This window comes from Coturnix japonica, chromosome 1 (assembly GCF_001577835.2).
Source record: "Coturnix japonica isolate 7356 chromosome 1, Coturnix japonica 2.1, whole genome shotgun sequence".
Lineage (NCBI taxonomy): Eukaryota > Metazoa > Chordata > Aves > Galliformes > Phasianidae > Coturnix > Coturnix japonica.
The window spans coordinates 81,388,985-81,409,091 of NC_029516.1; the positions used below are offsets into that span (position 1 = coordinate 81,388,985).

The 20,107-nt window shown below is 37.5% G+C and overlaps 1 protein-coding gene across 8 annotated transcripts in view; it reads left to right on the forward strand.

Annotated features, from left to right (window-relative positions):
- The window catches only part of LOC107321707 (ephrin type-A receptor 6), a 438,332-nt gene that overhangs the window by 14,330 nt on the left and 403,895 nt on the right, over positions 1 to 20,107 (forward strand). The window lies entirely within an intron of this gene.

Here is a 20,107-nt window from a genome sequence, read left to right on the forward strand (position 1 = left end):
CAATGAAACTTCCCACCAGTATTCCATTACCTTTTATAGCTGTGTGACAGATGGCAGCAGAGAGGCAGTCTGACTCAATGAGATCACATGGAAGTGAGTATGAAGCAAAGGTATGTCACTGAATTCCTCATGGAAAAAATTGCACCCACTGACATTCATCAGTGGTTGCTGAATATCTATGGAGAACAAAGAGTAGATGTTGGAATAGTGAAAGATGTACTGCATGGGCAACATTTCCATAGCAATGATGCCATCATAGCAGCTGTAAAACAGTGGGCCACCTCCACTGGTGCAGATTTTTATGAGTACAGCATGCAGGCTCTTGTTCATTGCTGGTGAAAGTGCACACCTAATGGTGATTATGATGAAAAATAGTGCTTTTGTAGCTGAGAATGTGCTCTATCTAAAGTGTTATTGCGCTCTTTGTTGTAGTTTCCATTGAAATGAATAGGAGACATTACTTTTAGAGCAGCTTATGTGCGTCTGTGTGCATATGTGTGTATTTAGCTCCTTTTGGATCACCTTACTATTTCTATTTGATGTCCTCCCTTTTTTTATTTTACCAGACACAAAGAATAATTCCTTCTCTCCCTATAGCTCCCTACAAACTGTTCCAGCCTTCAGTTGTGTTCACAGTGCCTTTCCTGTTAAAAAGTCCTATTGGGTCAAACCTATTTTGACCAAGGACATTACTTAAACACCGTATAAGATATGTCTCATGAGTAGTCTTTGAGAAATTTAATGGAAATTGCACAGTTATACACTTTCTGTCTCAAATCATGCCTCTTATGTACTTCCTCACCTCTTCTGCTCTCTATTTAAAGCAGCTAAAATGCTTTTACAGCTTGTTTCAGTTTCCTAACTGAGATTTATTTCTGGCATTTATACAATAAAACGTACATGATATGCTAGAATATTCACTGTTTACGCAATGTTGTCACACAAATATTAATTTAATAATACCTTAGCTATAAAAACACAAATCATCTTTCATGACTTCTGTACTTTCAAAATACTTTTCTGTCTGTATAATTCTGAATTAAGCCTGGAAAACATACCGCATTCTCAAAGTCAAATTGAATGAAATTATGCTCAAATTCAGCTATAATTTTACCTTAATGCATTGTAATTCAGATGTCAGGTTTTTCTTCCCTAATTTGATTCCTCTTGGCTATTAGGATCACTCAGTACTTACTCTGCTTTATTGCGCTTAGATTAAATAAATTAAGCTGTGCAGCAATATAAAAGATAATATTCATTGTTATAAATTTGGCGTTTACATGAATGAAACATCTTAAATTCCCCCTTCATCTGTTTTAAATTAAGTATGAGATTTAAATCACTTGTTCTGATTGAGAGCAAGCACAGGAAATGAAGGGACTGTGGACAATCAAAAAAGCATACTGAGATTCTCATCAAGGCATTCATTATTGTTGGTGGGGAACAACACTAAACAATAATTGGTTGCATTCACATAGAGGGTAGAAAAACCTGCCACAAGACAGTATTATATTCATAGTCTGAGAATGACTTGGGACAGGTGAACAAGGGAAAGCAGCTTGCAGAGTATTTTCAAATTGCTTAGATACTGTGGTAGCTAGCTCTTGCAAGAGAAAAAAAGGCCTTAGGTAAATGTAGGTTTATGAAATATGTGTAATAAGTTTGTGTTCTATTGTAGGTATTATCTCTTCTTTTTTTTTTTTTTAAACTAGACTTGTGGATGTATTCTTAATTTTCATCTGTCAGTCTTTTGACTGGGTTAATTTTCTTCATATAGGCTTGTATGATACTGTGTTTTGATGAAAATAATGCTGATGACACACCAAAGGCAGAGCAGTGTTTGCAGAGAGCCAGAGGCTCTCCTGCTCCTTGTACTGCCCTGTCAGTCAGGAGACGAGGGTGCACTTAGAGCTGGGGACGAATGCAGCCCAGACAGTTACCCAGACTGGCCAAAGGGATGTCCTCCACTACATGTCATCCTGCTCAGCAGCAAAAGCAGAAACAGTGAGGGAGATGTTTGGAGTGATGATGTTTGTCCTCTCAAGAAACTGTTGTGCATGCTGAGCCTTGCTTTCTTGGGAGTGGCTGTACGCATGCCAGCCCATGGGAAGCAACAAATAAATGCTTTGCTTGTAAATATGGCTTTTGTTTTACCTAGTAAAATATTTTCATTTCAGCCCATGACAACTTACACTTTTACCTTCTTGGTGCTCTCCTTCATCTCAACTGAAGAGAGTAAGTGAGGAATTGTGTGTGGTGCTGAGCTGCCTGCTGGGGTTAAACCCCAATATTATTATAACACCCTTCCTTTGAACACCGATTCTCTCCATCTCATTCCTTATTTAATTTTGTTAGAAACTCACTCATCTTTAATGTATGTAGAGAAAAAATACACGTAGTGAAAATTATTTGGACAAAAACAGTTCATAGATTCAACTGCTTAAATTACTCTATGTTAAATCTGTTGAGGACACTATGTTTACTTCACAAATATTCTATCATTATTGAAAATGAAAGCTTCTTTTTTGCAGATAGACATTTATCATACAGTCTGAAATAGAAATGAAGACAGTTTAGTTGTCTTAGTTTTAATATGTGCTGAAAATTGCCATATTTAGAAAGATTATTATTTAGAATTTTGGAAAAATCAGCTATTGATGATATATTTTGGAATTTAGATACTATTCTGATGGCGTAGTTTTAATGAGAGCAAATATGTGCAAAACCTATTAGCTGCCTCCTCTTTCCAACTCGTATGTTATTTCTAATGTGCATGTGTCTTTTAATGAAGTCAATGTTTGTCATCTTCTCACACAGCGCAGCTATCCATTGGCGCTTTTCAGTGCATATCCTGATTGTATGATAGTCTCCAATCCACATTTTCCTACAACCCCAGGCTTCCTTTCCACCACATCTTCCCACTGAAACATTTGCCTTCGGGCTAGTCATTTCTCCCTCAGATACTCAGTGTATCTTTGGACCCTCTTAAGCTCTACCACCAACTCCGTAAGGCTATATGTCCTTTTAGCTACATGAGTTCACATTATGCTCCTAGAGAATTCATTGTCTTACTATTCTAGTCCACCCACTCACTCCATTCTCTCCTTCGTATATGCCGTTAATCTTATGGGCCTTAATCACTTTCATCAAACTGTGGTCCCTACAGTACTCAGGGAAATCACTCAAATTTGCTCACTGTGCCTTTGGGTAAGAGTACCCGTCCTTCACAATCTTACATTCAGTATTTAGAGTTTCTGGTTCTGTCTTCCACAGACAACTGTTTTCTGTCTTTCTCCAGTGCTTGTTCCTCTTAGCTTTTGTTTTCTATTTGTATCTTTTGCAGATGACACTGTACTCCATTTCTCCAGCTTTACTTCCAAATCCACTGGAGTTCCAGTTAGGTTTTGACTGATGATACAAGTAGAGACCCTTAAAAATCAGGGACCTTTGTGGGCAAGGGAGAACCATCAGATTGTCTGCTCTGTAAGATTTCTGTGACACCTAGAAAAGTACATTAATTCTGGGTCTAGGTGGCAGAGTCACAACTGGCTCATTCTTTTTCTGTCATTCTTTTTTTGTGACCTTCAAACAAGCATGTAATCACATTATAGTGCATTTCCTTTTTAGAAAATGAGAATAGTAAAACATGCAGTTTTGAAAGGCTTGATGAGTAGAACTTAAAATGCTATGTTGATGATCTTCCCTGCAAGATTTCATGGTGTTTTAATTATATCTGGTAAAATCTTCAGACAAAGGTGAAAACAAAAAACTTCTATGAAACTGCATATGTTGGAGCTTTAGATGATAGGTTTGCAAGAGCAGAAGTTTCATAAAGGAGTAGCATAAACTGCATTCTTTGTGTGTTTTTCAAAGTATTTACGTATAAAGAAGTTTACTGTGAAAAAAGTTCAGGTGCAGTAGTAATTTGTCAGTCCTGAATCTTTGTTGTGTTGGTAAAAAAAACTTCATATAATCACAGAATTGTAGGGGTCTGAAAGGATTTCTGGACATCATCAAGTTCATCCCTCTTGCTAAAGCAGCATCCCTACAGGAAGTTGCACAGGTAGGCTTGAAGATGTATCTTAAATATCTCCAGAGAAGGTGACTCCATAACCTCTCTGGGCAGCGTGTGCCAGTTCTCTGTTACTCTCACAGTGAATAAGTTCTTCATGTTTGTATAGAACTTCTTGTGTTCCAGTTTCTGTGTGTTACTCCTTGTCCTGTTGCTGCATGCCACTGAAAGGAGTCTGGCGCCGTCAGCTTGAGTCCCACACTTTAAGTATTGATAAACTGATGAGATACCCACTCAGTCTTCTCCAGAGTGAAGAATCCTAGGTTTCTCAGCCTTTCTTCATACAGGATGTTTTCCATGCCTCCAGTCATCTTTGTGACTCTCTGCTGGACTCTCTTTGGAAGTTCCATGTCTTTTTGAACTGGGAAACCTAGAATGACACAGTGCTCCAGTTGTGGCCACTCCAGGGCAGAGAAGAGGGGGAGGATCACCTCTGTTGACCAGCTGATCACACTCTTTTTAATGCACTCCTCCATACCCTGGACTTCTTGACCACAAGGGCATGCTGCTGGCTCATGACCAGTCCATTGTCTACCAGGACATGCAGATCCTTCTCTGCAGAGCTCCTCTCCAGCAAGTCAGTCCCTAATCTGTACTAGTACATATGGTTATACCTCTCCAGGTGCAGCATCCTGCAGTCTTTCTCATTGAAGTTCATCAAGTTCCTTTCCACCCAGCTCACTAGTCTGTCCAGGTCTTTCTGAATGGTAGCACAGCCTTCTGATGTGTCAGCCACATCTCCCAGGTGGACTCTATCCCTTCATCCTGATCATTGATGAAGATATTGAACAAGACTGGACTCGGTACTGATCCCTGGGGAACACTGCTAAATTCAGACCTCCAACTGGATTCTGTACAACTGATCATAATCCTCTGAGCTCTGCCAGTCAGTTCACACGAGATCATACATAAACTAGATACACAGATATACTGGCTATCCCTCCCAAAAAACCTGGGAGCACTTTCATTTTGTTTTAGTCTTCATTTAGGAGCAAAGAAGATTCTAAAAATTATTCCCTATTTTGCCTTTATTAGTAATGCATCTCCACAGTTGTGATGCTGTTTGTACCCTTCTCTCATTTTCTAGATTCAAACATTTCAGACAGAATAGCAAAAGAGAAGGAAAAAAACTTTTTTAAAAAAACAGGATAAAGCATATTTCAAACTTTACGTTTGTGATGCTCATTCAAATATAAAGGTTCCCACATTCTGAAGTAACTATGGATGTAGTATTATATAGTCTATATTTGGCATTGCCTTCAAAGTCCCCTGGCAGCGCTCCAGCTATCTTCAATGACATTCCCCTTGCATCCTTGGGATATCTAACAGACACTTAAGTCTCAAGCAGCCCTTCAAAGCAGTGCTTTGAACTAAGTCAGCTGAAGAATGCTACTGCATTTCCAGCAGCAATGTTATGCTGTACCTGCCAAATCATTGTGCCCCAGATGTGTTCATTTCAGGTCACTGGAAGTCTCACAAATTCTTTCCACGTTTATGTGTGTTACACATGACTACCTCTTGTTACAAAACAGACTGTTTTCAGCCATAGCAGAAATGACTGGTTTTGCTTGACACTATTCTAGCAGTTCGTTTGCTTTAATTATTTTTATAAAAGTATTACAATGTTGGTTTACAACACTTTCTAAGTTCTAGGAGCAGCGGACTAGGAGAAGACATACTGAAAAATATTCCCTGCATCATCCTCAATTCATTTTTTGCACTCTAGAAAATTCAAGAGAATTCCTAAAGTAATATGGAAAAGCAGTCTTTTTACAATCTTTTTATTTCTTATTCTTAATGTGAAATCAGAAAAAAAAACCAACAAAAAAACATTTAATTTCTCCATTTTGACGATCATATAGTCACGAAAGAAAAAGAAGACTGTAACTATATACTGTTGAGTATGAAACCACTTATTCAACAGGTCAGGCATAAAAGCTTATTACGTGAATGATGGCATTCTCAGATCTATTTTATGCTCTTCAATTATCTTTGAAATCTTAATGTCTATGTACGTGCATTAAAAGTATATCACTCAAAGCTTAAAGTCTGACTGTAGTAGAGATGAACACTTCCATGCCGTGCAATCTTTTAAAGCAATTTGATTTTTGGTTAGATAGTCAAAAGTTATTTCCTGTCAAGTAAATAACAGGATGGTGTATATTTATTTGTTGATAGCATTAGGAGAATTGCAAACCTGATTATTTTGTAAAAACAATTGAGCCTTCATACTGATGTTCCACTGTAAGAAAAGAGACCAAGACTTTCAAAGCTAGCAGTTATTAGCATGTGCTTTAGTTTGACAGCCTGACCTAGCACCTGTAAGATGTTCATGCTGTGAAAGCTTGGTGCTTGACACCATAAATTATAAATGAAGAGCTAGTGGAAAAAGTGACAGACTGATTCAGTGAAAGAGAGAATTACAAAGCTGAAAAACATTAAACTGACTGGCTGTGTGGATATTTAATCAAAGGAGAGAGGAAAGATTTTATCATCGTGAATTTAAGCTGGGGATATCTCTGGGAATATTTGTCATAAGTGGAACAACTCACAACTCTTCTTTCAAAGAAGCTGTATTTACTTTGGTATATTTTTGAGGCTCTGCATTAAAAGAGGCTATTTAATATAGCCAAATGTTAACAATGTTTTCCAGGTTGCCTTTTTGAGTTCCTTTCTGGATGGTGTGTTTCACAGCTCTAAACTTCTAGACTCTTCTTCTATATATATCATGCAGAACAACCATAAGACCAGCTGTATTAAACCTTTCACTTTTAAAGTGGGTGACTTACTAAGCAAATGAGATGCCAGTCAGAAATCAGGGGAGGCAATTTGGTTGTTTTACTTGAGATAACTGACAACTGGGAAGTCATGAGTGCTTCTGCATTGTTATTCCCAGAGCTGGTGTCTCTACTGATGACTTGCCTTGTCTGCTGACAGTTAAAACCATTACTAACTACATCACTTTTAACAAGAAATAAAAATACAAATATAGACGTGATAGCCCTTCCCTATCCTTTGTATGTCTCTTGTTTACTTAGGTCGGGGTGCTAGTCATTGTATTTGATCATATTCATCATGCTGGGGGTGTTGTTGTATGCTTGCAAAGGATCATTATAATATCCTGTCACTTCTGGAGGTTTGTTTATGTAACGTGTGAATAAATTTGTGTTGGTAATTCAAATTGCACCAGTGAAACTAATGGTGATTAAACCCCACATGGGCACATATGCTTTTCCACTGTCAGCACCACTTCATGCAATGACTGTTTGCTTGCAAAAGAAGGTACTCAAGTACTGAAACAAATGGAATCGCAGAATCATTTATGTTGGAAAAGTCTACTAAGATCAAGTCCAACAGTTAACCTCATATTGCTAGGTCTACCAGTAACCCATGTCCCTATGTATCCCATTTGGATGTCTTAAGTACCTCAGAGATCTGCCATTTATCGGCTATATGAGGTCTTAGCTTTCTGTATCATAACTTTTCTGTCTGCAAAATAGGAACGACCCCTATTTGTGACACAAAAATGCTGACTGCATGTAGGTAAACTCTTATTTAACAGCTTGCAGTTAAGAAGTTATGCTGAAATACAGAAGTAGTAGAAGACAGAGTAGTAAAGAGCCTTTGGCTTCTGAAGGCAGAACTGTTCCTCCTCGCTTTCACCTGAGGCCAGTTCTACATCTCTTGGCCACAGAAATGCTTGCTTGCATGCTTCACAGCTTCTCTTTTCACATCTGATTTGCCACCTCCCATGCTATGAGTCAAGCATGAGCTCTCATTAGTTGCTTCAGACTTTGTACCTCTCCTAACATCTGCCTGTTTTTTCTTCAGAGTATCAAATAGCTGATTTTTCATCACTGTTAGTAAGTAACGATTTGAGTAAGCAGTGGCCATTTATCTTCCCAGTTCCTGTCTGTCACTTCATCAGCTGTTCTACAACCATATCTATTTAAAAATGAAGGGATCTGTGTTGGTTTTGGTTCTCATTCCACTCAAAAAGACGGGTCATCTTTATGAAAGTACCTCTGTATCAGTCTTCCCAGTTTTGCATGGGGCAAGGGGAACCTGTGCAATACCATTCCTTACTTTACTAATAGAGGGGGCTGAGTCCTTAGATCACTGCAGTGTCGGAAAAAGCAGGTGAATAAGCTGAATTTGATAATCCTCATGATCTCCTGTGAGAAGTGAGGAGTATGGAAACAATAACTATGGGAGTATTAATTTCATTACTAGCCTGAGTGACAGTTTTGCATACCTATACTTTCCAAAATCTTTTGTGTGTTTTTTTCTTTTTTTCTTCCCACTAATAGATTGTTGCCATGTAACTCTTTTGTTTGTTATTGCTGCTTTTTTCCATCACTCTAAAAACATTACTATAGTAAAAGATATAAAAGCAAGTGGTTGTAAGAATGCAGAACAAAAAAAGGTTAACAGTAAAGTGGAGAACATTGAGCCCAGTGTCATGACACCACAAATGAAGTCTCAGCCTAATTGGACTGACTTCAGCACACAAGTCATGGGTACTTAGCCACTGCAAGGAAAGAGAAATCCATTTGTCTGAATTTCACTTGTTTCTAATTTCCCTAATGAAGGTACACTTAGGTTAATAAATATAGCTGATAAAACTGTCAGGTGTTCATGTTCATTTAGAAAAGTCTGCCCAGTAATACTGTTGACACGAACATGACGGTGAATTGCATATCAACTAGCTTTTTCAAGTCAGAATGGAAATTACTACATAGGGCAGCTGGGTTGTTATCATAATTGTGTGTGTCCTGTTTTTATCAGGGCTGGTCCTTGACTTCCTTGCATCTCACCTATAAAATCAAAAGCTTAGGAAAGTAATACATATATGTGACATAAACCAGCTTTGGTGTTATTTTCTGGGTCTGCGAAACATATTTATCTCACTTCATTTTAGCAGGAATCTCCACTGAGAATAAATGCCTTAGAAATAAAAGCTTAGTGGTTAACATCACACCATTTCCCTGGAATCTGAAGACTTTTTTTTTTTTCCCATATGAACATTTCTACCAGCCAAAACATATTCTTCAGTTCTGTTTTTGCTGCCTGTCCTGCAGGGCTGACAATGCAGCACCCAGCCTCTTCTGTTGCATTACAAATGTAGAAGTTTGTTCCTTCTGGCTGAGCTATGGATTTGAGAACCTCCTCCTGTCTTATTCCCCTGTTAGGCAGTGCAGTGTTCAACTAAATCACTTTGAAATCACTTTGACGCAGTGCTCTTGAGAAAATCTGTATTATAGTCTAGAAGAAGTAGAATATTACTTATTTGGTCTTCATTTCACTGTTACCTGAGGAAAAGTCAGGGGTTTATCTGTTTCTGAGGTAAAATCATTTTTTTTCCTAAACATGAATATGCTTTCTCTTTACTTCAGTAATATTTCTTTTCTCGTACCCGTGGACAGGACTTGGTTCGGGGAAGCAAGAATCTGTGTTAGACCTCAAAACAGACACTGTCTTAGGGCAGAACAACTTGTGAAGTAGTAAAATACATAGTTAAGAAATAGCTTTGGATAATTTGGGATTATAGCTATTATGCCAGAAAAATTTCAGTGCAGAAATTGTTGTGTGTTTCACACATATGTCAAAGAAGTCTCACAAGATGCTTTGTAGAGAGCTGCTGTATAGATTTCATACCTTTCCTTGACTCAAATAACTGTAAATGTAAATGGTAAAATATTCTCTACTTTAATTGGACTGAGACTACTTCAGGAATGAACTCTACCTGGTATATGATGTCTCAGCAGAAACAACTCTCAGTTAAACAAAAGCAATTAGGCGTAATGGACTAGTGTTCAGAATGAATATATTGTTTCTAGTTTTTTATTTGTTTGTTTTTAAACTCAAGCATTTGAGACATATTCTACATAATTTTAANGTCTGTGGTAGCAATCTAGACAGAAAGGAAGCAATAAAATACATGTTTGAAGAGCTCTTCAGTGCGTAATTTACTAAAACAGTCTGGAAAAATGATGGAAAAAGGTAACATAAAATTATATTAATATTTGGTTTGAGTGTAAGGTTTCTTGTTTCCTGAAAATAATTCCATCTATTTCAGTTTTTATCTTACAGAGTCTTAACTCCAACTTTATAAAAAAGTTTTTAAATTTGTCCAGCATTTATAATGTTTGCTGATCCTAAAATAAAAGCATAAATAAAACACAATCATTAATTATGTCCTTTTAAGTAGAGGTATGGCAAGATATAGGTATGTTGGATATGGAGCATTTACAAAGTCAGAGAAGACAGCGGTAAAAGAATAATTATCTAAATTAGTTGGTGCCGTAGAATTTATTAAATAAATAAGGCATTCTTGTAGAATTTTGAGCGTCAGGATTTTAACTCTGATTGAACTTTATTCATTCAGACTCATCCAGACTAATTCAGATTTTTTTCCATCCCATTATGACCTATAAGTTGTTACATGGAAATACTCGTAAAGTTGCATTTTTGTTCACACAGTTGAACAAAAGTTGTGTGCATGTTCTTGCAGCTCCCCCTTCCAAATATAATCATACACTATGGTTGTGTTTTATTCTTGTAAAGTAATGTGATGATGCATTCAGAGATTAGTTACATAGCATGAATAGTAAACTGAAAAATCTGCATGGTTTGTGATAGAAGTTGCTTATTTCTTTCTAATACTGAAAAGCGGATGGAGTTGAAAAAGTAAGTATTTGGCAAATGAGTTGTAAATGGAAGGGAACACGCAGGCTTGCAAGAATTATATACAGTGAGTAACAGTAATCAGCTTTGGTCTTAAATATGTCTCATCCACTTAATTGTTCAAATGAAATACTGTGTCATTCCAAGGTTAGTTGCTGCTTCCATTTCACTAGCTTCAGGGGTTTGACAGTATGTAGAGTAATAGTACTGAAGATACAGCCGGAATCAATTGCCTCTGCCTCCATCAGTTCTCTCAGTAGGTACAAGACACTATTTCATTTTAAAAAATTACATAAATTACATCTCTCAGCATGGTATCTTGCAATTTTAGGTATCAGGAATGAAGTAAAGAATTTGGTTTATTTATCTTGCTTATTTATATAGTACTGTCATATAAAAATCTACAATCTATAATCCAGATTGTATATAATTCAGCACCATTTTCCACCAAAAAAAAAAAAAAAAAAAAAAAGGACAAAAAGAGGCTAAATCAGAGTTTCTTCTTGCTTTTTCTATTTAGCACTTAATCCAGTGAGGTTACATTGCTGTACAGGGGCTTCTCTGAAATTATGCCTCCTATGTTATTATTTTGGTTTTGGATGTTGGTTCTATAGCAGTAAAGGCTGAAACCGCCCACCAGTATTCTGTTACGTTTTGTTGCTGTATGACAGACAGCAGCAGAGGGGCAGTGTGACAGAATGGAATCTGTCATGGAAGTGCACATGAAGCAAAGGAATGGAACTGAATTTCTCTGTGCAGAAAAAATGGCATCCATTGACATTCATCAGTGCTTGCTGAATGCTTCTGGAAACCAACCAGTGGGTTTGAGCACTGTGAGGCAGTGGGTGATACGTTTCAGCAGTGGCTGAAACCTATGCGAGTGCAGGTTTTTACAAGCACAGTGTACAGGCTCTTGTTCATCACTGGCAAAAATTCATGGCTAATGGTGGTGACTGTGCTGAAAAACAGTGTTTTGTAGCAGAGAATTTGCACTATTAAATACTGGTGTTATTGTACTTTTTGTATCTCTTGTGGTTTTCATGAAAATAAATAGGAGGCATTGCTGTCAGAGCAGCTATGTTAGGGAGGGGTCTGTAATGATTGGCAAACTAATTAGAATACAACGTTGGAAAAAAAAGAAATTCATGGTGAACAGAAGAAAGGCAATGTGAAAAAAGGATTAAGTAAAACTGAAGCTTTTGGTATGAAAAAAGTGTGCTTACATTCTGGCGAGAGATGGAGCAGCTTTCTAGTCTTGGGAGTATCTGTATGTTTGCATATAAGGTGCAGAAAAGGTAATTATTTTAGCTCTGAAGTAGCAGGAGCACTATGAACGTGTAGAAAAACATAAAAATATTTAACAAAGGGAATACATTTTAAGTTCATTAAAAATGATCTTACTAGGTTATACAGGTCTCTTATGAATATATGGATGAATAAAAAAGGTGGATAGTAGGCTTCTGGGCAGAAGAACTACTGTTTGTTTTAATGTTGTTAGCACAGAGCCACAGGGTTTGAAATTACATGTATTCAGGTAATAGCGGGGAACGCTGACACTTAAACCGTTAACTGAATCAGTTTAGAAAACAATTATTCCCCAAATGTCTGTATGGAATATATGGAAAGAAAAATGATGCTATGAGGGAATTAGTTTTTAAAGGTGCTCACTGGAGACTTTGTGTAACTAGGAGCAAAATGCCGCCAAGTAAAGAACAGTTGTGAAATGTATAGAAATCCATTAGAAAGTGACTTCAAATGAAACTTAAGAGGGTAAATAAGAAGGAAATTTAAAACAAAAGAAATTATGTTAGGTAAAAGCTCACATAACAAAATACTCAATATAAAGAGAATTTCTCTATTGTGAAGAAAAAATATTGTTTGAATGGTATTGAAATGAATTGGAAAGAAATGAATTGGAAAGAAATGAAGAAAATAAGGTGCTCAGAATTCAGAAATTTAGAAATTAGCATTTTCTTCACATTATGTGAAAAAATAACAAGCATTCCCCACCACATAGCATTGAAAATTCTCTTCCAAAAGTCCTGGCAGAATTGTCTGAGGAGATCTCTGGGCAACTAATGGTAAATTTAATGAGTTTAGGGACAAGGGGAATTTAAGAGTATTGGAAGAGCGTATGTGTTAGAGTACTAGTTTGAAAAGAAAAGAGAAGCTCCATTAACCAGGAAACTAGATTTTTATAAAAATCAGTGCTGGAGAGGATTTGAGAAGTCATTCAGCTTTTTCCCTCTGCCCTAAGGCAGTATGAGTTTATGTGGAAAGCAATGTAGTCGGGATTTTCCTAAAGTCTAACATAAAACTCTATTTACTGTAATTAAAATCCCTTATTCCTTACTGACTATTGGTAAAGAGATCAGATCATTCTATTTGGCTTCAACTAACTTTGATACTCTTGGGGATCATGATTGGGAAGCCCCTCTATTTTAACCTTCAAAGTGCATGAGTCCAGTGTAGTTAGAGCTTTCCAGAGCAGAGCCTTTCTAGAGCTCTCATTGTTCCTGGTGCTGGTGCTCTCTTGCACTCTCTTGGCACTTAACTCCATATTTCTTGAAGTCAGGCACTGAAAATCTGACACAGAACTTCCTTACAAACGTTGAAGAGTAGGAAGGATTAGTTTATGTTTTTCATTGCTGTAAACCTGTTTATTTATCTCAGTCACACAACATTGCTGATTTTTTGCTATGTGATTTGCAGTGACCCTGTATCCTTCTTCTGAAGAACTGCTATCTAGATGGGGGCTCCCAGGCCTTTATTACCATAGCTCATTAATCTTGCCTAAAAGGGCTGTGGAAATATATGTGAAATAATGGAAATGTTGGAAAAGGTCTCAATTGATATAGATGGAATGAACGGCAGTTCATTTGTTTTAAAGAAAAGAGGCCTAGTCAGAAACAAAAGCATTAACAATATTTTTCCAGCTGATTACATGTTAATTGCCAAGATAACTTGAATATTACATATCTCTTCTCTCCTTCCACCTCAGGCAGACACCAACATATGTTTAGATTTTATAAACTGTGACAAAATATCATGAAGTATTCTGGCAGTATAAACTTTATTAAAGGTTCTAGTAAGTGAATTCTGTACATGGGCATCTAAGAAACCTTAAGGTAGTTTTCAGTGATTGGTAAATCATAGAATTTTAGTCATCCCTTATACACAGCTCAAAATTCTGACTGATGAACATAATTCACTAGTAATGTGCAAATAAATATTGAGTCAACAGCTGGCAGAAAGAAGAGTAGAGTAGCAAGTGAACAAATGGACATGTAGACATAAAGCAGCCTGTAACGCTTATTAAAGGTCAGTCCTTAAAAGCGAGACTTGCTTTAATAGAAACAAGTGGATTCAAGAAGAAAAATGCAAACTAAACTGAAAAATAACAGTGAAAAGGAGTGATTCAGTAAAGGATAGTGATCTTGATAGATTAATAACTGCCTACTTGTGCTGTGCTGCACTAAAAAGTGGTCTGATGTCACCACAGTTATATAAACAGGTTGTAAAAATTGGGAAGGTTCTTTATCTTAATGAGTAGAATGTTAGAAGGAATGATTTCAGAACGGTTCAGGTGATACTTCTCTCTCTCTCTCAAAAAAAAAAAAAAAAAAAAAAAAAAAAAAAAAAGGAAAAGGAAGAAAGAAAGGCCATAAAAACTGGGAAAAAGAAAATGCTGTCACTTCAGAAGAGAGCTATTGCAAGTGTATTGAGGCTGGAAGTGAGAGACTTGAGTCACTCAGAGTGTTCATCTTATAAATGGAAACTGATTACAATTGATATGTAAGTTTTCAGAGAAATTTTTTTTTTGCCAGATTTGCCTGTCTCTGGACATAAGAGACATAAGGACATACGAAGATGATCAGGGGGCTGGAGCACCTCCCCTATGAGGACAGGCTGAGGGAGTTGGGTTTGTTCAGCCTAGAGAAGAGAAGGTTGCAGGGTGACCTCATTGCAGCCTTTCAGTACCTGAAGGGAACTTACTCCCAGGAGGGGAGTAAACTCTTCTAAAGGGCTGACAATAGCAGGACACGGGGAAATGGTTTTAAGTTAAAAGAGGGAAGATTTAGGTTGGATGTTAGGGGGAAGTTCTTCACTAGGAGAGTGGTTAGGCCCTGGAACAGGCTGCCCAGGGAGGTTGTGGATGCCCCATCCTTGGAGGTGTTCAAGACCAGGTTGGACGGGGCCCTGGGAAACCTGATCTAGTAAAGGCGTATGTTTGGTGGCCCTGCCAGGCAGGGGGGTTGGAACTACATGATCCTTGAGGTCCCTTCCAACCCGGGTCATTCTGTGATTCTGTGATAAGCAGTCACGACTGCCCTTCTAGAAGTGAGTGAAACTTTCCATCTGCTATTTGTTAATGTTTTACCCTGCCTGGTAGAGACATTCCATATTCGTGAACCTGGCATTGGCCACCCCACCAAGCAGATGATAGCTGGGGAGAGTGTGCTGCCCATGGCCACTGAGCCTAGTAGAGATGTAACAGTGAGGTACATTAGTCTACAGTGAGTGGGAGGTCAGTCTAGGTGATCTGATGGCCTATTCTGATGTCAGGCAATGAATCCGTGAACTAGTTTGGCTGAAATCCTGTATGCTTTTAAAACTGTTAGGTCAGACTGTCTGGAGCTGCGTTGTACCAATTGCAGAGTTCATCTTCAGAGCACAATCAAAATTAAAATTGCACACTGCCAGTCCTCAGAGCTATGTTCATCATAATTTTAAATAAACCGGCTCCCTCTGGACTTGGCGAAACCTCCAAAAAGATTAATTTCAATTGTAAAGTCTAATAATAGCAGTGTAAGATATGTTCAAAGGAAAAATGGGAAAATGGAGCTTTATGTGGCATAACGAGAGATAATTGTGTATTGTCTATTAAAGAATATAGTGGAAAACAAAGCCAAACACTTTTAAATTATGAAGTATGAAGTTAGGAATAGGTTTATAGGTGTATGTTTAAATCTGTGTATTACTGTTGTCCAAATGACATCAATTCTGGCTTGGTTACTTAAAGAGTGGCATGCAACTGTATAATCTCAGCTTTTATTTCATCTAAATGGATTTGTAATGGTTCTTCATTTTGAACTGTGGCATTACTTTGTAATAGCAGAACTCTTTCGGTCTTGTTCACCCTGCAAGTTTTATAGTCTGTGCCCCTCAAAGATTGGACTCCCACAGGTGGAGGCTGGTGTCAGAAATGACAATAACATGCTTTTGCTGCAAGCAATTTATTTATAGCTTTTTCATAAGTATCAACTTCAGTAGCTCCAGGTACGCACTTCACTTACGGTAGCAGCTAATGGCTTCTCCAGAGTGACCTCTTTGCATGAAGTCTCATTTATGAGGAATGGAACATTTTATGGCAGAGAAAGGAGAGTAAATGTGTGAGTGTAGGGACATGGGTGAATAAATACAGCTTTCTAGGGAGTTTTCTCATTTTAATCATCACACGTAGTATCCACTGTCTGTAGTCTCTGTGAGTTTGAATTTTCAGTTCCTTGGAAACAGACACTGTTCTAAAGCCAGAGAAGCATCCATTCCTGTATGTAACTCAGATGTATATATATGGGAGCATTTCTCTTAGTCTGGAACTTTTTTGGCAGAGTAAATTTTCTGCCAAGGAGCTCTTAGTTGGAAGTTTCTTGGCAGTGCAGATTTGTCTGCCATTAGGTCTGTACTGCTGGGGATATACTGATTCTTAATTACCTCATTTAAAGCTAGCTTGAGTGTCACTGTCCCACGCTGAAGTCTATTGTGTAGATATCTCAAAATCACTGAAGTGTGTGAGAACTTTATTACTTCATCCATGTCCTCATTTGTAAAGCTGCTTCTGTCGACTTCATTGCTTTACAGGGATTTGTATTACATTACCATAAATTTTCTGTTTACTAGATCTGCCATTATTTGCACATTTTTGATTGGTAATTATGTTTTTTTGGTAGAAGTACTATTGCAAAGTCCTTTCATTTTATGATTTTCATTTCTGACTTTGAAAATGCTGCTTTTCTAATTCTGGCTAGTAGTTGTTTGAATTCCCCAGTTTGAGGATGTATCAGATTCAGTGACTATGGGTGAACATACGTAATTATGAATATGCTTATCAGGTGAAATGTATCAAGAGTTGTATATAAACAAAACTCTTTTTTTTTTTTTGGGAATTACTTTGTGAATATATACAGGAAATATTAGATTGTACTTAAATGTAGCATACTATTGGTGAACTCACACTTAGTTTTTAATTGTTTTACTGTATAGCTTTGAGCTTTTGGGTAGTACTTGATTAATTCAGGGAATAAATAAATTCAACATTCACTGAAGAAATGAATTTCTTTTTCATTCTCATATTTAGATCCCTGTTCCTTTCATTTATTAGTTCTGAATACCTTGATGATGTCTATTAAGTCATAGCTCTGCTACCACAGAAATCATAAAAGTGAACCAACATGTTAAACTTTGACGTTGTCAATAGCAAAAGTTAGTTATTTAATTGCATATTAAATACTAAAAATATAATGATAATACTTGATCAGTAGCAAGACATAATCTCAGCTGAGAAGCAAGTTTATAAATAACCCAGGTAGGTTTGGTTTGCTTGAGAAGCAAGGAGGAGAGATGGAGAGAAGAAAAGAAGTACCTAAGATGAACTGAAATGTTCTCAGAATTCAACAGTGCATTTGGTCTTCTTAATGAAAAGATGAAGTTTAAACCTACTGACTTCAGTTTTCTGGAGGTGACAGATCCTTGGTACATTATCACTAGAGGGGTGACAGAGGAAACTGATGCTTCACAAATCAAATGGGAGGAGGCTTTTCTGACTCTTGAACAGGAGTTTGGGAACCTGATGCAAACAGATGAGAAGGCAGCAGTGATCCCTAGGGGATAGGGATTCCATTTTTGGAAACAAAACGAGGCATGTAAAATAACAGGTTGAATTTACCTTTGAATTATTAATAAAGATCTGTAAACTGGTGAAAAGGTGAAGAAATGGTGAGTAAAAGCATCACCCTCTTTGTGGAATATTTTTTAAAAATGTCATTAGTTTTTTCAGACTAATGATTAAACATTTAATAATGTTGAGTTTGCTACCTGGCTGTAAATTCACTGTTAAGACTATTTGAATTTGAGGTTAGAAGTCAACATACAGTCAAATACAGAAAAGCTCTAATTGCCACTAGTACAGAAGACTAAGGAAGATTTTAGGCCAGGTTCCCTCTAATCAGCGGATATGTCCTAGTAGTTTGTATGTCATTTTTTTTTCTTTTCCATAAGGCAAGAAAGCCATGATCTGATGTATATCAGTGATGATGTAATGTTTTATAGTCACACATTATCTATCTATACATATAACTATATGTAGCTGTTGCTTTTATTGTCCAAACAATCAATGCACATATAAGAGATGGAAGATAATGTGCAACAGCATAAACCCCCCAATTGTATGCAAAATGGTATCAAACTCATATGATGATCAAAATGCTAGGGACACCTATCCTGCAAAGAAAGGCTGAGGCAGTTGGCTTGTTTAGGTTGGAGAAGGCTCTGGGGATACTTCATTGTGGCCTTCCAGTACTTGAGGGCAGCTTATAAGCAGTCCAGAGCCCAACTTTTTATATGATCTGACAGTGACAGGACAAGGGGGAATGGCTTTAAACTAAAAGAGCGGAGATTTAGGACGCATGTTAGGAAGAGTGTAGTGAGGTATTGTCACAGGCTACCCAGCAAGGTTGTGGATGCCTCATCACTGGAGGCATTCAAGGCTGGGTTGGATGGGATCCTGGACAGCCTGATCTAATTGCTGTCAACGTTGCCCTTGGCAGTGAAGTTGAAATGAGATGATCTTTAAGATCCACTCCAACCTAATTCATTCTATGATTCTGTGATTCTATGAAATGATAATAGCTTATTTTTCTCCATCATATAGCAGTCAGAAGAAGAATGGGAATTTGTGGGCCGTGAGGAGGAACTGAGCTTTCAAAACATAGTAGCTTGACAATTGAAATCAAATGCACTATTCAGTACTTAATTTCATATTAAATTGTAATTTACATTTTAAAAATTAAATTAGGTCAGATTAAACAATTCCATTAGAGGGCAGTAGTACCTGTAGGTATGAAATCTCTAATACTAAATATTTAGTTTATAGTCAGCTTCTTTATTGCTACGATCTGTATTCTGTATAATTTTCACATTAGTAGTGAAAAGAAGAGAAAAAATGTTGCTAATGTAATTTAACATATTAAAATAGTGCAGAAGGATTTTGCAATATACAATAATGTGCATCCTGTCATATATTAAAAAAATAAATATTGCAGAAGCTATACAAAATAATTGTAACAGCTTTCTGCGTTGTGATATTCGAGCTAAAGTACCAACCATAAGTTGTTTGTCTTTCTGAGTTCAGAACTGTACAGTTTGTGTGTTGTGTATCTTCCATTTACTTCTTGAAAACTTGCGGCTTTTTTTAAAACATCTTTCTTTTGAAACTGTTGTTTTTCTGCCTATCCTTTAATGTGTAAATTCACATACAGAATTTCTAGATTTGCAAAATCGTGCACACGTATTCAGAAGCCTTTTAATGATGAAGCAACATTGGTAGTATATGGTAAATTAGCAACAATTTCTGCAAAAAGTTTAGTTTTTGTAGAGTTTATGTTCTGAGACATTTAATAATGAGATATAAGCCTCAAAAACTCAAATATTTTGGCTGTGTTTTTATTTCTACTCCAACACTGCACTTGGGCAAGGGGAATCCCAGGCATATATACAGACTGGGAGGAACAGTTCTTGAGTGTAGCGCTGCAGAGAAGAACCTGAGGGTCTTGGTGGATGAAAAACTTTATGTGGGCCAGCAGTGCACTGTTGCAGCTTGGAAAGCAAATGGTATCCTGGGCTCCATCAGAATTGGGGTGACCAGCAGGGACAGGGATTGTGCCTCTCTGCTATGCTCTTGTGAGGCTCCATCTGGAGTGCTGCGTCCAGGTCCAGAGCCCCCAGTACAAGAAAGACAGTGAGCTGTTGGAGAGGGTCCAGAGGAGGGCCACAAAGATGATCAGAAGGCTGGAGTACCTCCCCTGTGAAGGCAGGCTGAAGGAGCTGGGCTTGTTCAGCCTGGAGAAAAGAAGGCTGCAGGGTGACCTCACTGAAGCTTTCCAGTACCTAAAGGAAGCCTATAAACAGGAGGGGTGTCAACTCTTTGAAAGCATAGATAACGGTAGTACAAGGTGAAATAATTTTAAGTTGAGGGGGGAAAGATTTAGGTTGGATATCAGGGGGAAGTTCTTTACTGTGAGGGTGGTGAGCTGCTGGCACAGGCTGCCCAGAGAAGTTGTGGATGCCCTG